Source organism: Syngnathus scovelli, chromosome 4 (genome assembly GCF_024217435.2).
Source record: "Syngnathus scovelli strain Florida chromosome 4, RoL_Ssco_1.2, whole genome shotgun sequence".
NCBI classification, from domain to species: Eukaryota; Metazoa; Chordata; class Actinopteri; order Syngnathiformes; family Syngnathidae; genus Syngnathus; species Syngnathus scovelli.
Genome location: NC_090850.1, coordinates 7,621,879 through 7,639,396, shown reverse-complemented (window position 1 = coordinate 7,639,396; position 17,518 = coordinate 7,621,879). Strand labels below are relative to the sequence as shown.

The following is a 17,518-nucleotide window of genomic DNA, read 5'->3' as shown; positions in this document are numbered from 1 at the left end:
AGAACTGATACCCTCTGCCTCTTCTGTCTTCCGCCTTCGAGAGCCTTCAGGGTGCCACCATTTTCACAAAGCTGGATCTTCGCAACGCCTACCACCTGATCCGCATCCTTGAGGGAGACGAATGGAAGACGGCTTTCAACACCCCGAGCGGACACTACGAGTACTTGGTGGTTCCGTTTGGGCTCACCAACGCCCCAGCGGTTTTCCAGTCACTGATTAACGACGTGTTACGAGACATGCTGGACAAATTCGTGTTCGTTTATTTAGACGACATCCTCATTTTCTCCCGCTCGCTCCCTGAGCACATCAAGTCAAAGTCAAAGTCAGCTTTATTGTCAATTTCTCCACATGCCAAAGACACACAAAGAAACCGAAATTTCGTTCCCCCCTATCCCACGGTGACAAGACATGGCTCACAACAGACAAACAAGTAACAAGTATAACAAAAGCGTGCTGAATAAATAATGAATAAATAACACAACAATAAATAAATAAATAAGAGGAGCAGAAAAAAAAAAAAGGAGCAAGTGCGCGTACAGCAGACATTCCCGAAAATAGCGCAACAGTGCCACACGCTACGCAGAAGGGGGTAGCGAGTTCAGGGCCCTAACAGCCTGAGGAAAGAAGCTGTTGGCAAGTCTGGTGGTGCGGGAGCGCAGGCTCCTGTACCTCTTCCCAGAGGGCAGAAGGTCAAACAAAGAGTGAGCCGGGTGACTCACATCTCTGGCAATCGAGGTTGCCTTGCGGGCGAGATGGGAGGTGTAAATGTCCTTCAGGGAGGGGAGCGAAGCTCCAATAATCTTACCAGCCGTATTCACTATGCGCTGCAGGGCCTTCAAGTTCTGTTCAGTGCAGTTACCACCCCAGACAGCGATGCAACTGGTGATGACGCTCTCAATAGTGCCACGGTAGAATGTAGACAGGACTGCCTGAGGAGCACATGCACGCCTGAGCTTCCGCAGGAAGTACAGGCGGCGCTGAGCTTTCTTTGCCAGTGACGAGGTGTTTGCGGACCAGGAGAGGTCCTCACTGATGTGCACCCCCAGGAACTTGGTGCAGCTCACCCTCTCCACCACAGCACCATCGATGATCAGCGGCAGGTGTGTTGTGTGACCCTTCCGGAAGTCAACAATGATTTCCTTGGTCTTATTAACGTTCAGCAGGAGGTTGTTGTCCCTGCACCACGTGGTCAGAAGGTCAACCTCCGACCTGTACCGAGTCTCGTCGCCCTTTGTGATGAGACCCACCAGAGTCGTGTCGTCAGCAAACTTCACTATGCGGTTGTCGCTGTAGGTCGCAGTGCAGTCATGCGTCAGCAGGGTGAAGAGTAATGGACTGAGCACGCAGCCCTGGGGGGCCCCCGTGCTCAGCGTGATGCTGGCGGAGATTTTGTCGCCAACACGCACCACCTGAGGCCTCTGACAGAGGAAGTCCAGTATCCAGTTGCAGAGGGAGGTACTGAGGCCCAGCTCGTCGAGTTTGCAGATGAGTCGCTGCGGCACAATGGTGTTGAAGGCAGAGCTGAAGTCCACAAACAGCAACCTCACATATGAGTCCTTTCTCTCCAGATGGGTGAGGGCCGAGTGGAGGGCAGAGCAGATGGCATCCTCAGAGGACCGCTTGGCACGGTACGCATGTTCGGGCGGTGCTGCGCCGTCTCCTTGAGAATTCGCTCTACGTGAAGGCAGAGAAGTGCGAGTTCCACGCCTCCTCTGTCAGATTCCTCGGCTATGTGGTGCGTGAGGGATCCATCGAAATGGACCCTGGGAAGGTGCAAGCGGTCACGTCATGGCCTGTTCCCGAAACACGCAAGCGACTGCAACAGTTCTTAGGGTTCGCGAACTTTTATCGCCGTTTTATCCGTGGATACAGCACGGTGGCCGCGCCCCTCACCTCCCTTACCAGCCCCGCCTCCCCGTACAAATGGACGGAACGGGCAGAACGGGCATTTCAGGAGCTTAAGAGGAGGTTCACATCCGCTCCCATCCTCAGGGTTCCCGATCCCGGCAGACAGTTCGTGGTCGAGGTGGACGCCTCGAACGTGGGTGTCGGGGCGGCGTTGTCTCAACGTAGCCGCCAAGACGATCGTCTCCACCCGTGCGCCTTCTTTTCTCGCCGTCTGTCGGCCTCGGAACAAAACTATGACATCGGGAATCGGGAGCTCCTCGCCGTCAAGTTGGCCTTGGAGGAGTGGCGGCATTGGCTGGATGGCGCCACCACTCCGTTCATCGTCTGGACCGACCACCGCAACTTGGAGTATCTGCGATCGGCCAAGAGGCTGAACGCAAGACAAGCACGGTGGGCTCTGTTCTTTGACCGGTTTGAGTTCTCTCTTTCCTATAGACCGGGTTCCCGTAACGCGAAGGCGGAAGCCCTGTCGCGTTTGTTTCCTGGGGGGGAGGAGGGACAGGGTCCGCCCCCCACTATCCTCCCGAGCTCGGTTCGGGTGGCGGCTCTTACATGGGAGATCGAACGCCAAGTGGAAGCCGCATCACGCGATCAACCCGGCCCCAGCAACTGCCCGGAGGGTCGCCTGTTCGTCCCTGAAGGTCTGCGGTCGTCCGTGCTGCAATGGGCGCACGACTCACGCCTGGCCTGTCATCCCGGCGCGGCACGCACGAGGTACGTGGTGGCACAGCGTTTCTGGTGGCCCACCTGGCAAGTGGACACCAGCGATTACGTCAGAGCCTGCTCAATTTGTAACCGCTACAAGACGTCTACTCGTCCTCCGGCTGGGCTGCTTCAACCCTTGCCGGTCCCCCAGCGTCCCTGGTCTCACCTGTCGATCGACTTTGTCACGGGCCTCCCCCCCTCAGAGGGAAACACGGTGGTCCTCACGGTGGTGGACCGTTTTAGCAAGATGACGCATTTCATCCCTCTGCCTAAGCTCCCATCTGCGAAGCAGACGGCGTCCATCATGGTGCGGGAGGTGTTTCGCCACCACGGTCTCCCACAAGACATCGTGTCAGACCGAGGACCTCAATTCGCTTCCACCTTCTGGAGGGAGTTCTGCCGACTCCTCGGCGCCACGGCCAGCCTCTCTTCGGGGTTTCACCCTCAGTCCAACGGTCAAGCGGAGCGCCTGAACCAGGAACTGGGCAGGTCTCTCCGATGCATGGCCGCCGGGGACCAGCGCGGGTGGGTCCAACAGCTTCCCTGGGTAGAGTACGCTCACAATTCCCTCCCCATCTCGGCTACGGGACTTTCGCCTTTCCACTGCGTCTTCGAGTACCAGCCACCCTTGTTCGCCCACCAGGAGCGTGGTGCGGCGTGCCCGTCGGCCCAGGCTTGTGTCCGCCGTTGTCATCGCGCCTGGGCGAGGGGCCGGGTCACTCTTCTCCGCTCTGTTTCAGGCTACGCCCGCCAGGCGAACAAGCACCGGACACCGGCTCCGGAGTACAGAGTGGGGCAGCGTGTGTGGCTCTCGACGCGGGATTTGCCGCTGCGAGCAGGATCACGCAAACTGGCGCCCCGCTTTGTTGGACCGTTCCCTATTCAGAAGGTGATTGGCCCGGCCGCAGTCCGTCTTCTCCTTCCAGAGTCCATGAAGGTTCACCCCACGTTCCACGTGTCCCGTGTGCGGCCCATCCATGAGAGCGCGTTGGCGCCGGCGCCCGTTCCGCCGCCGCCGCCGCCCCAGCTCGTTGATGGGGGCCCGGCTTACGCTGTCCGCTCCCTGCTCCGATCGCGGCGGCGCGGTCGTGGCCTCCAGTACCTCGTGGATTGGGAGGGTTATGACGACGCGCACCGCTCCTGGGTTCCGAGCCGCTGGATACTCGACCGTTCGCTCATCACGGAGTTCCATCACTGCCATCCGGACCAACCGGGTCCTCGGCGCGGGCGCCCGAGGAGGGACGAGGGGAGGTCTTGCCCGCCGGTGCCGGGGTCTTCTGCTCCCGCGTCCGTCGATCCTGCGTCTGGCGAGGTGTCGGACGTTTCGGCGGTGTGCTGACCCCCCCACCTGGTCGCCCGGGGAATTGCCTTCCTTTTTTGTTTTTTTTGTTTTTGGTTCCTGGGGACGTCGGGAGCCGTCCCTTGTGGGGGGGTTCTGTCACGTGCTGGTGCCACCGGCGACAGGACCACGCCCCCCTGTCAATGGAATCGCCATCACCTGCCACGGGCTCATGGACAGCGCTATATCAGCGCCGCCAGCGCAGACCTGAGTGTCAGTCTGTCCCTTGATGCTGCTTCGCTCATCAGTCCCGAAGATACTGACTCGCTTGACTATTTGGAACCCCCGCAGAATCGTTTGTCCTCTCCAGCCCGATCGCCGCTCCAGCGCCAGCTGTTCCCATCATCCCCTTCTCCAATAAAGTCCGTCGCTACGCACTTGGCTGTACTGTCCGTTCCCTTACAGCAGTAAAGATTTTCCACTTTAACCTTTGTTGTTGTTCTTGTTTTTGTTCTGTTTCTGATTGTATACTGACATTTAAATAAAAGGCATGACTTACAAATACATGACTAACCGCAAACACCAAAGCAGCTATGAACACGATCTATACAGATGAGAAAAGATTCAATAATCAGTCAAGTATGGTATTATTAACAGCAATGTATAAATGATACAGACTTATGATGCGACCAATACATACAGTATTTGGAATGGGAAAAACGCATACAGTATTATAAACCCAGATCCTCTTGGCCCTCTTTGTTCCACTGTGCAAGAAATAAAGATGTTGCTAAGACCACTGTTGTCATTTTTTATGATGTCATATTTTTAGAAAAGTAGTTGCTAGAAGAGTTGTCCCTGATGGTCGAGTCACTTGGCTCTAGTGCTTTCACCGCCGCGGCCTGGGTTTGATTCCCCGTCAGGGAACCAGATGCAGCCATCGGGGGACACAAGTCAGTGTCTCCCCTGTGCCGGTCCCAAGCCCGGGTAAATGCAGTGGGTTGCGTCAGGAAGGGCATCCGGCGTAAAACCTGTGCCAAAACCTCTCATGCAAATTATCTGGTAAACAGATGGCTCACTGTGGCGATCCCTGAGGGGAAAAGCCGAAAGGACCCACCACCACCAGTTGCTAGAAGAGTTGGAAAGTTACGAAGTTTGCAACATTCACACACAATTCGTAGCTCTTGCTTTTGACCTTGCTCGTGCTAGCATCCACAGGTGTGCACATAAATGAAAGCTCAATTTTCAAAATAAATACACTATGTTTTACTTTGACTTCATGGTCACTGTGAGGGCCGGTTAGAGACTGTGGTCAGGCCGGGTGTGGCCCCCTAACCATAACTTGCCAACCAATCTGCTCCACCAAATTTGTTGCGGAATAAATCAATTTATATGGTAAAACTCTCTTTGATTTTTTTTTTACATATTTTCTGAATGCATACATACCGTAATTTTCGGACTGTAAGTCGCGTTTTTTTTCATAGCTTGGGTGGGGGGGCGACTTATACTGAGGAGCGACATATGTGAATTTTTTCGAAAATTTAAAAAAAAAAAAAAAAAGTGAAACCGCAATAAATGAACCGCGATGTAGCAAGGGATTACTGTAATTTGAATTTCAAGTGACGTCAGCGTGGCGCGGCGTGGCGCGGCGTGGCGCGGCTGTTGTTTACAAAAAGGTCAAAGATTGATCACGGGATGACGAAGATGACGAAGGGCCCCACGTAGTACCGGCATCATTAGCAGCTTTGTTTGTAAGTGACACGGAGGACGAAGAGTTTGAAGGATTTAATGATTTGGAGTGACACAGAAGGTTTGAAAAACTATTATGGCTTTTACGCACGCCCGGTCCTACTCTACGGAGCTCACTTTAACCTCCGTGGATGGAAGTCTGGGGTCGGCGCTCGGCCGGGTGGCTGTCTGGGGACGGTGGATTGGGCTCGGACATGGCTTTTATGCACGCCCGATCCTACTCTACGGATCTCTCTTTCACCTCCGTGAATGGAAGTCGGGGGCCGGTGCTCGGCCGGGTGGCTGTCCGTGGACGGTGGATGGGGCTCGGACATGGCTTTTACGCACGCCCGGTCCTATTCTATGAAGCTCTCTTCCACCTCCATGGCTGGAAGTGTCATCTCCGGGGATGGAAGTCCACGCCGCCACACACCTGGAAGTCCACGCCGGTGCTTGGGGCCGTGTGGCGGTTAACTATTTATGTTATAGATATTTGATATATTTTATTTCGTGTAGCAACTTGTATATGTTTTTATCGTTACAGTTCAGTAGTTGTTGGGTCGTTGAACTCTTGTTTTGTTAAATAAAGAGCCGTTTACCAAACCCACGTCTTTCCTTGTACTTTGTTAACGCTACAATGGAGTTATATACTAGATCTGTGGAATAACGACATCAGGGCGTTACTGTTACGTTATTGTGCATTGTATGGCTAATGCGACCTATATTCCGGAGTGACTTTTAGTCCGAAAAATACGGTACTTGTTTATAATGCAATGAACGTAAACTGCTTTGTATTTGATTGTTTTTATTTATTTTATTTTGTTATCATGTCATCAATGTTCAATTTCTCTTTTTTTTCATACAGCAATTGTAATTTTTTTTTACTTGTTGATTTTAATTTTGTTGTGTTGTTTCACCTTGTGGTGGATGATTTTTAAAGTCTGGTGAGTCTGTGACACACTCTCTACTTTCCTTGAGCGGCAGTCTCATTGTTCGTCAATGATACCAGAACAACAAAAAGTCACCACTCCAAACAATATAGCAGTCATACAACATGTCACAAATTATTTCACAGTTCACACCATAATCAATTACCAACACTGATGACAGGGGTGGTGATTCTTGTCAAACAATAAGTACATAGTATAGTAACTAAAACTAATGCAATATATTAGTTTCCACCAATTTATTTCTTGTTCTTTTTTTTAAGTCAATTTCTACCTGTCTGTCTTCTTGATTACCAGGTCCGGTAAGCACAAGAGGTGTTGAATTTAAGTGTGAAAATTCAGATACATGTCAAGACTGAATTGCGTTTGATTGACAGACACACTCAACATTTGGTCAGTAATAACATGAATTGCATAGAAGATGCGTCGAATGGATATTGGCAATGTACGGTCCATTCACACAAAGGCAGAGTTAAATAGATATAAGCATGCGGTTGAAGATCTTGTTCCCATGGCTACTGGTGACAGTTTCTTGTTTGGATGGATTTTTTTCCCAGTTCATATAGAGACTTGTCTCTGTAGTGAATCAGGAGAAAATCATAGTTAAAAAATAAAAAAAGTTTTGAGTTGTGGGGAGTTGTAGTTTCTGGAATTCCCCTTGAGTGCAGGGGTCACCGGGTCAGGTCAAGTGAAATAGGCAGAAGCCAATTAAGGGCTCAGTGGAATCCATAGGCCACCAAAGAATTTAAGTGAAAATTTAACTTATATACAATATAATTGCTGTATGTCAAAACTAATTATTACCACTAACTCTTATTTTCAAATCAACATGTGTCTGTAAAATAAAAGGAAAGAGGAATACATTGAAATGAATGTACAATACAATACAACTTTATTTATATATTGCATTTCACAACAGCTGCAGCTGTAACAAAGCCCTTGACATATAGCTATGGACAACTACAAAGAAATTGAAAACAATAAATTGAAACACAAATGAACACACAGTAGAAGATCAGTAAGTCAGTCAAAAGACAAAGAATAAACATCTCAAGTCACGGCTGAACGGTACAGGGCGGGAGATGCTTTATGAAGTTACAGCAGCAACAGACAACAATGTGCAGGAGTTAATAACTCAAACCCGAAGAGGCAGGCAATAAAGACAGTAAGACCAGTGGCTTATGCTCTGTGCATCACCTGCTTTATATTAGCTCTCGAATGCGCGGTTTGATTGCTGTATACTGTATTTCTGAATTTATGTTGGTAGTAACTGCAATTTCTTGTTATTTTGGTAATATTTTTTCTGAAAATCCTATTCAAATGCAAATGAATTTCATTGCCATTGACTAATGTAAGGAAGTAAATTGCCAAACTATGCTGAAATAAAAGTGGGAATAAAGAAAACACTGTTTGTAGTTAAGTAAAATCCCAATAAAATCTTCCGTGGAGGAACAAATCTCATTCAAGTGGCGGAAGTGAAAATATTTGGGTAGTTCTCAGGATGTAAGGCCAACCGGATGTTCCAACATTGACCCGCTTCAAGAGGCATTATTCTTTTCCCTTTAAAATCACTCACCATATTTCACTGCTTACAATATGTACTTGAACCTTTGGTGAACTTTTGCGACCTTGAACGAGTCCTGGCGTGTTCGCGTATTTTACTACCTTAGCCAACAGTCGCAAATGTTTGTCTCTCAGTGGGATCGGGGCTTAAAGTTCTACATATTTATATTCATCTATGTCCTATCTTGTTAAAATATTTTTGATAATTATTGTGCAACATTATCAACATGAACAATATATTCACAAAGATGGGGAATTGATAAGAATATAAAAATTCATAGAAGACATTAAATAATTTGAGCTTTTATTTAGAAACCTGATTATAAGGTCAGTGTTTTTCAACCTGTGTTGCCAAGACATGCATTTTGTGTAAGAAAACCTTCATGTTAAACCACCAAATCAAAATAAAAAGTGTTTAGTGTGAAATGTAGTCTTGTTGAGTTGAACACAAAGCTGATATATTTGTTGAGAACCATGACTTTTTTTTGGGGCAAACTATACAGTTTGGTTGTACATTTTGCCATCCAAGTGAAGATAAGTTAGCATTTGTCATGCCTGCCACTATATGCAACTGGCATAAACAGAAAAACAATAATTTACAATAGTAATTAAAAATAATGCTGTGAATATATGCCTTGATTTTTAATAAAAGAACATTTATTTTGTGGAAACTGTGAGCACAAAACTGAAAATTTAATCAAACTGTAGATTTGGTGACCCTTATTTTGTTTTACATGCGCCTCCAAGCCAAGGGAGGGCAGTATGTACGGTGGTGGTGGGGGCGGGGTATCCATGATACAGAGATTGTGACGGTGTTGGACAAAGTAGCAAAGTCTTTACAATCAATCAGTCCTTTTTCTGGTTCACTCTCTTTAGTCTATAACTTCCCATAAAATGCTGCTTCTTTGGGTTGTCAGGGACCGAAACATTGTCTTCGGTGTTGTCTGAGCACATTGGAACAAATGGTCTCTTTTGGGTCCCAAATAATTTGCTCTGCCTGTCCTTTTCTATGTTGTCTATAACCTGTAAAAAATACATTTGAAATTTTACAACATACACAAACAGCACAAACTAGAAAAAAAAACCCTGTTTCTTAGATTCTGGTGTGAGTTAACTTTTATTTTACTGCACCAATGATCTATATGTGAACCTCCAGCACAAAACTGATCAGAACTGATCGCCATTTCTAGCTAGATACCCAAATGTGAAAATGATCAATTTTCAGATTTGTGATTCAAACACCAGAAAAAAATAGTAAAGCTCACTTCCTTCTTGCAAGTGGAGTGAATTAGCTAGCTTAATGCGAGGTGTAGCGACATCTCCACGACAAAAGTCCAAATATCAATTAAACTAATATAAGCATGCAATACAAGGAAAAACACGTCATGTGCTTTTGGAAATTCACTCTGATGCCCTAACACCATCGAGCGCACGCTCCTTCCATTAATTTGTGAACATAGTCTATGCTTTCATAGAAGGTGCTTGAAATGGTTCCTTCGGCACTGCCTGAACTGGTGCGCCGTGTTCCATGTTGGAGTGCCAAGAGAACGTTCTGGCACACCTTTGGGATAAACCAAATAGCAGCATTCTAAGTTTCTGAATGTACAATCCCTTTGCTAAACAAACATTGAAAAGCCACTTCTGATTGGCCATAACTACTTTGCACACCCAGTTTGAAATTCATAAATACATGAAAAACGAAATGGGGAAAAAAAAGGCCAAATTTTGGTTGGCCGGTCTGTATAAAAAATTTGAGACGGTCAGGGTCATGTTTGTGGAAATACAAAGGTTATGAGGGTAATTTATTTCTGGGATGCTGATATGCACTGCTAAGGATTACATAATACGAAGGGTTTTTTTTGTATCTCGTAGGTCAATTTCTTAAACTTGACCCATGTTTTGTGCTTGGAAGGTCACATACTGTTTTAACGTTTGTAGTTTGAAGGGAACTCACAATTTCAGTCAGTTCCGTCTTTTCGGGAACAATGGTGTCAATGTCCTCTTCTGGACCGGCAACCTCCACAACACTGGTCATGGGACATGCATTCATAACCTCAGGTAAATTAGGATGCCGGTGAAACATAAGGAAAAAAGGGCTGTGTCTCGTAGATGCCTGCAAAGTAAAAAAATACATTATGTATCCTTACATCTCATTTAGGTAGACGTGAAAAGATTAGATGACAAAAACAAGAAGACCCACTTTCAAAGATGTGTTCAGACCGTATACCACTGCAGGTAGCAGGAGGTCCCAATCATTATTTGTCTCATTGAAGTATTTCCTCAAACCACACTTTACGCTATGATTTATTTTTTCTACCTAAACAAATTCATACAGTTCAGAAATATATTCACAACTGTTTTTCGATGTTAAACCTGCAAGACCTCGTCATGTAAGAGAACAGAAAAGAACAAAAAAAGCATACCTTTCCACTTGGCCTGATGTAATTCTCTGCTGCTACGACCTCTTTGATTTTAAGCGTCTCAAAGATGCACTCATTTATCTGGGGGAAGGTTCAGCAATTGGAGCAGTTACAGGGAGGACTTGAGTGATACAAACAAAGAACAATAACTAATACGTCAATGTACAACGAAGCATGTCTCACCGCATTCACCATCTCTGCACATAGATTAGTAATGATTTTCCTAATGATGCCAAATGTATACATTTTGGTCACGATGGCTTCAGCAATTTGGTCTGCACTCTTACAACTCAAGGACTCGGCAGCCACCCATTTGCTGTAGAGGTCAGTCATGGACACAATATACTTATTTCCTCTGTTTCACAAAGCGGGCCGATGACATCCATGAAAACAAGCTCCCAGGGTTGTTTAACCTGAGAAAATAGTTTTTATCAATTTTCCAATTCAATATCCAGCTTTTCTTTTATGCTCATTCATCTCGTTGCAAATAGGCAGCATCCATTACCTTACTCAGTTCATTTGGAGGTTCCGGCTTAGGGACATTCAAGTTGCATCGCTGACAATGGCTCACCTAAGAGAATAATTAAACGTTTTTCTTTCATTATGCACCTGCACTTTGAATAAAAATACAGTATTGAGCCTTGTTTCTTTTGGGATCATTGGCTTTGTCCACAATAACTATTAACTTGCACCTCAAAATCAAAGTCAAAGTCAGCTTTATTGTCAATTTCTCCACATGCCAAAGACACACAAAGAAACTTCGTTCCCCCCTATCCCACGGTGACAAGACATGGCTCACAACAGACAAACAAGTAAACAAGTATAACAAAAGCGTGCTGAATAAATAATGAATAAATAACACAACAATAAATAAATAAATAAATAAATAAATAAGAGGAGCAGAAAAAAAAAAAAAAGTAGCAAGTGCGCGTACAGCAGACATTCCCGAAAATAGCGCAACAGTGCCGCACGCTACGCAGAAGGGGGTAGCGAGTTCAGGGCCCTAACAGCCTGGAGAAAGAAGCTGTTGGCGAGTCTGGTGGTGCGGGAGCGCAGGCTCCTGTACCTCTTCCCAGAGGGCAGAAGGTCAAACAAAGAGTGAGCCGGGTGACTCACATCTCTGGCAATCGAGGTTGCCTTGCGGGCGAGATGGGAGGTGTAAATGTCCTTCAGGGAGGGGAGCGAAGCACCGATAATCTTACCAGCCGTATTCACTATGCGCTGCAGGGCCTTCAAGTTCTGTTCAGTGCAGTTACCACCCCAGACAGCGATGCAACTGGTGAGGATGCTCTCAATGGTGTCACGGTAGAATGTAGACAGGACTGACTGAGGAGCACATGCACGCCTGAGCTTCCGCAGGAAGTACAGGCGGCGCTGAGCTTTCTTTGCCAGTGACGAGGTGTTTGCGGACCAGGAGAGGTCCTCACTGATGTGCACCCCCAGAAACTTGGTGCAGCTCACCCTCTCCACCACAGCACCGTCGATGATCAGCGGCAGGTCTGTTGTGTGACCCTTCCGGAAGTCAACAATGATTTCCTTGGTCTTATTGACGTTCAGCAGGAGGTTGTTGTCCCTGCACCACGTGGTCAGAAGGTCAACTTCCGACCTGTACCGAGTCTCGTCGCCCTTCGTGATGAGACCCACCAGAGTCGTGTCGTCAGCAAACGTCACTATGCGGTTGTCGCTGTAGGTCGCAGTGCAGTCATGCGTCAGCAGGGTGAAGAGCAATGGACTGAGCACGCAGCCCTGGGGGGCCCCCGTGCTCAGCGTGATGCTGGCGGAGATTTTGTCGCCAACACGCACCACCTGAGGGCTCTGACAGAGGAAGTCCAGTAGCCAGTGGCAGAGGGAGGCACTGAGGCCCAGCTCGTCGAGTTTGCAGATGAGTCGCTGCGGCACAATGGTGTTGAAGGCAGAGCTGAAGTCCACAAACAGCAACCTCACATATGAGTCCTTTCTCTCCAGGTGGGTGAGGGCCGAGGGGAGGGCAGAGCAGATGGCATCCTCAGAGGACCGCTTGGCACGGTACGCAAACTGGAAAGGGTCAATGGTGGGGGGGAGAACGGACTTGATGTGCTCCATGACAAGCCGTTCAAAGCACTTCATGATGATGGGCGTCAGTGCCACGGGGCGGTAGTCATTGAAGCAGGACGGTGCAGGTTTCTTCGGCACAGGAACGATGGTGGCAGCCTTGAAACACGAGGGGACAATGGCCTGCTGCAGGGAAACGTTAAAGATGTCCGTGAAGACACCCGACAGCTCCCCAGCGCAGTCCTTCAGCGCTCGACCCGGGATGTTGTCAGGGCCCGCCGCCTTACGGGTGTCAATAGCGGCAAGCGCCCTCCTCACACCGTGTGGGGAGTGGTCTTCAGCGGGCAAGTGCTGTTCTGGGCGTCGAAGCGAGCAAAGAAGCGGTTCAGATCGTTCAGCAGACGGACGTCGCCCTCACAGCTCCTCGGCGTGGGCTTGTAGTCCGTGATGGTCTGAATGCCCCGCCAAAGGCTACGTGCGTCCTTGCTGTCCTTGAAGTGGGTGGAGACCTTGCACGAGAACGCCTTCTTCGCTTCTTTGATGCCTCGGGACAGGTCGGCCCTCGCTGTCCTCAAGCCAGCCTCATCCCCAGCTCTGAAAGCCTTGTCCCTGGCCCTCAACAGTCTGAGGACAGCCCCCGTCAGCCACGGCTTCCAGTTCGCGCGAGTGACGACGGATTTCAAGCAAGTCACATCATCGATGCACTTCGTGATGTAAGAGGTAACAGAGTCAGTATACTCCTCTATGTCTGCTTAAACAAGTCCCAGTCAGTGGTGTCGAAGCAGTCATGAAGTGCATCGGAAGCACCCTCAGGCCACACCCGAACCTGCCTCCGAACCGGCCTGGATGCCTTTACCAATTGTCTGTATGCGGGCAAAAGCAAAACGGTGAGATGGTCAGAAAGCCCCAGATGGGGGAGGAGGGTGGCTTTGAAAGCTCCCTTTTGCGCCGAGTAGACTAGGTCCAGGAAGCTGTCTCCACGTGTCGGAAAAGTAACATGCTGGTGAAGCCTTGGGAAAACAGACTTCAGGATGGCATGATTGAAGTCTCCAGCGAAGATGGTGAAACCGTCAGGGTGCGCTGTTTGCTGTTCACTGACAGCCTGGTACAGTTCACCAAGCGATCCTGTCATACAGGACTGCTGTAAGGACGGCAAGGACAAGAATCCTGGCCTGCTTTATCACAGTTCATTGTTTGTGCCCTCAATACATCCGATTTTAAACGATTTATTATTATTATTATTATTATTATTATTATTATTATTATTATTATTATTATTATTATTATTATTAATTTAATATTTTTAAACAGGATTTTACACTAAACAGGCAAGTCAGAATTTAACATGACGTGCTTTTATTTTATTTTTATTTTATGTATTGTATTACTTTTATTCATTATAGGATGACCAAACGTCCTCTTTTGCCCACACATGTCCACTTTTAACATCCAGCATTTGGGTATGGAGGACGAAAACCGCCAAAATAAATTTATGAATAAAAGTGAAAATAAAAAACAAATATAAAAAATAAATGTAATAAAAAATAATAATACATTATGTTTGTGTTTACATATTGTTTTTGTTTCCATCATCACATTTATTTTCAATGTTTAAATCTTTTTTAATCTTGAATGACGTGAGCTCCGAGCAACTACTAAATTTCAGTCGATTTAGTCAATTAGTTAATTTCACCCCTGAAATGAAAGGTTAGTAATATAACAAACAGTATTTGGTTCAGGTTTTTGTTTCCTGAAAAAAAAAAAAAAAATGAAAAAAAATTACTTACGGATAACGATACCCGAATGTCTGTCTCATACTGCCCTCAGGTGCCCAAGCCGCGCACAACAAAATTAACAGCAAATGTGCACAAGTGACCTCAACTGTTTAATTTGGGGGGTTTATTTAGTTATAAAATTACAATATGTTTTCATAAAGTATACTATAGAGAACTGTTTAGTGAATTAAAATTTAAAAAAAAGTTTTAGGGAGGCTGGGACAGACTCATGGAATTAAAAATCATTCATTTCATGTGGGAAAGAGGATTTGAGATGTTTTGAGTTACTAGCGTGGTCAAGGAAGGAATTAAACATATAAACTAACTCAAGGCACCACTTTTAGCAGCAGGCATGCGTGTGCATCATCCCAACAACAGGTACCAACCAGACATAGTCCCATGGTCCCAACCACCACTCGCTTACCCAATGAATGACATCATCATTCAAAGTTCCCCAGTCGTAACCAGCAATGATTCGGTTTCGAGTTGCTCTCATCCCACAGTGATTGATCGTGCCACTCTGCGAGGACACGTTGTTTTTCCTCCTCTTTTAACACCACAAGCCGCATGTATCTTTTATTTGGTCCCGTGTAGAATAACCTGCCATCTCGAAAGTACAAAACTAGTGAACGACAAGTAACCTTGCTAGACTACTTCACCAAAATGCATTATTGCGATTGGTACCTTTAATTGTAAATTTAGACATGGCACGGCGCATTTCAGCGCGATTTCTTTTGGACACATCTGCGTGAACTTCACCGGTAGCCATGTATTGCTGTAGGTTTTTGTAATACTCAAAATCTTTCATGTTGAACGTAAGCGTCCTTGCATTCGTTTTATCCCAGGTATGCGTGTGTGACAGTCTGCTCCACAAGTGGTTGCAGATCCGGACAGTAAGGAGATTCGGTTGGTAACAATGGCCGACAAACGGTGGCCGACAGCGGAACTGACAACATCAGGTCATTCAAAACATTCATACAGCGCTTACTTTTAACATTTATTTTAGCAAAAAAAATATTTATTTATACTTACAGAAAAAAAATTCATACATATCTTAAATTGTGAATATTGTTTCTTACGCAAACAGTGGATTTGTCCCTTACTCAAGTCAACCCCGACGTAATGAAAATTACTAATAAAATATGAAGAGAATGTTAAATGTTTAAGATGGAAATTGTTCATATTCTATTTACATTCCGTATAGCCCACAAAACCATCCATCCATCCATCCATCCATCCATCCATCTTCTTCCGCTTATCCGGGGTCGGGTCGCGGGGGCAGCAGCTTTAGGAGGGACTCCCAGACTTCCCTCTCCCCAGCCACTTCATCCAGCTCATCCCGGGGGATCCCAAGGCGTTCCCAGGCCAGCTGAGAGACATAGTCTCTCCAGCGCGTCCTGGGTCGTCCCCGGGGTCTCCTACCGGTGGGAGGCATCCTGATAAGATGCCCGAGCCACATCATCTGGCTCCTCTCAACGTGGAGGAGTAGCGACTCTACTCCGAGTCTCTCCCGGATGACCGAGCTCCTCACCCTATCTCTAAGGGAGAGCCCGGACATCCTGCGGAGAAAACTCATTTCGGCCGCTTGTATCCGGGATCTCGTTCTTTCGGTCACGACCCATAGCTCGTGACCATAGGTGAGGGTAGGAGCATAAATCGACCGGTAAATTGAGAGCTTTGCCTTTTGGCTCAGCTCTCTCTTCACCACAACGGACCGGTACAGGGTCCGCATTACTGCCGCCGCTGCACCGATCCGCCTGTCGATCTCGCGTTCCATCCTCCCCTCACTCGTGGTAAGATTATTTGTGCTTCGCTCCCCTCCCTGAAGGACATTTACACCTCCCATCTTGCCCGCAAGGCAACCTCGATTGCCAGAGATGTGAGTCACCCGGCTCACTCTTTGTTTGACCTTCTGGCCTCTGGGAAGAGGTACAGGAGCCTGCGCTCCCGCACCACCAGACTTGCCAACAGCTTCTTTCTCCAGGCTGTTAGGGCCCTGAACTCGCTACCCCCTTCTGCGTAGCGTGTGGCACTGTTGCGCTATTTTCGGGAATGTCTGCTGTACGCGCACTTGCTCCTTTTTTTTCTGCTCCTCTTATTTATTTATTTATTGTTGTGTTATTTATTCATTATTTATTCAGCACGCTTTTGTTATACTTGTTTACTTGTTTGTGTGTTGTGAGCCATGTCTTGTCACCGTGGGATAGGGGGGAACGAAATTTCGGTTTCTTTGTGTGTCTTTGGCATGTGGAGAAATTGACAATAAAGCTGACTTTGACTTTGACTTTGAAGACTCCAAGATACTTGAACTCCTCCACTTGGGGCAGGATCTCATCCCCGATCCGGAGAGGGCATTCCACCCTTTTCCGATCGAGGACCATGGACTCGGATTTGGAGGTGCTGACCCTCATCCCGACCGCTTCACACTCGGCTGCGAACCGTTCCAGCGAGAACTGTAGATCACGGCCTGAAGAAGCCAACAGCACCACGTCATCTGCAAAAAGCAGAGACGCGATGCTGAGGTCCCCAAACCGGACCCCCTCAACGCCTCGGCTGCACCTAGAAATTCTGTCCATAAAAATTATGAACAGAATCGGTGACAAAGGGCAGCCTTGGCAGAGTCCAACCCTCACTGGGAACAAATCCGACTTACTGCCGGAAATGCGGACCAGATTCTGGCATCGGTGATACAGGGACCGAACCGCCCTTATCAGTTGGCTCGGCACCCCGTACTCCCGAAGCACCCTCCACAGAACCTCCCGAGGGACACGGTCGAATGCCTTCTCCAAGTCCACAAAACACATGTGGACTGGTTGGGCGAACTCCCATGCACCCTCGAGGATCCTGCCGAGGGTGTAGAGCTGGTCCACTGTTCCACGGCCAGGACCTTACCAGGGAGGCTGAGGAGTGTGATTCCCTTGTAATTGGAACACACCCTCCGGCCCACAAAACCCTCTTAAGAAAACTTTTTTTTCTTTGCGCCCTATTAAAATATATAATCTAATTTCCCTATTTTTATTGACAATGTAAGGCCAACAGAGAGGCAGAGTTTGCGTAAATCAGGTTAGCGATTGTTGGATTAAGGAGGTTTACGGCATCATTTCATATTGTTGACTGCATCAACGATTTTTCAAAACTGTATTAACAATTTACTCGTTATCA

General features: G+C 47.4%; 1 protein-coding gene across 1 annotated transcript in view; it reads right to left on the bottom strand.

Moving 5' to 3' along the window:
• The window catches only part of LOC125967100 (uncharacterized), a 187,328-nt gene that overhangs the window by 45,302 nt on the left and 124,508 nt on the right, over nucleotides 1–17,518 (bottom strand). The window lies entirely within an intron of this gene.